Here is a 368-nt window from a genome sequence, read left to right on the forward strand (position 1 = left end):
AGGAGGAAGGACTTCATGAATATCAAGAAATTCAACAAGTTTGAACTTCATGATCTTCTCAAACACCTTCGCAATATTCGAAGTGAGAGAGATCGGCCTATAATTACTGGGGAGTGACTTATCTCCCCCTTTTTCAGGGGGAATTGTCCTGGAACCCGTCCTTGGTCTAGAATTTAGGCTTACTTTTGAATGGGTCAAGCGAAGTTTTCCTCGACCTATCCAAAACATGTCTACTACAACAAGCTAAAGTGGTGAAAGCGTGTGGGCTAAGCACAAGCCAATTGTTAGAATTGAAGCGTACAAAACCAGAACGTTTATGTGATTATAATAAGAGCTCAAAATTTTCATCAAGATGGTGAAACCACTAA

The sequence above is a fragment of the Tigriopus californicus genome, chromosome 9 (genome assembly GCF_007210705.1).
Source record: "Tigriopus californicus strain San Diego chromosome 9, Tcal_SD_v2.1, whole genome shotgun sequence".
Taxonomy (NCBI): domain Eukaryota; kingdom Metazoa; phylum Arthropoda; class Copepoda; order Harpacticoida; family Harpacticidae; genus Tigriopus; species Tigriopus californicus.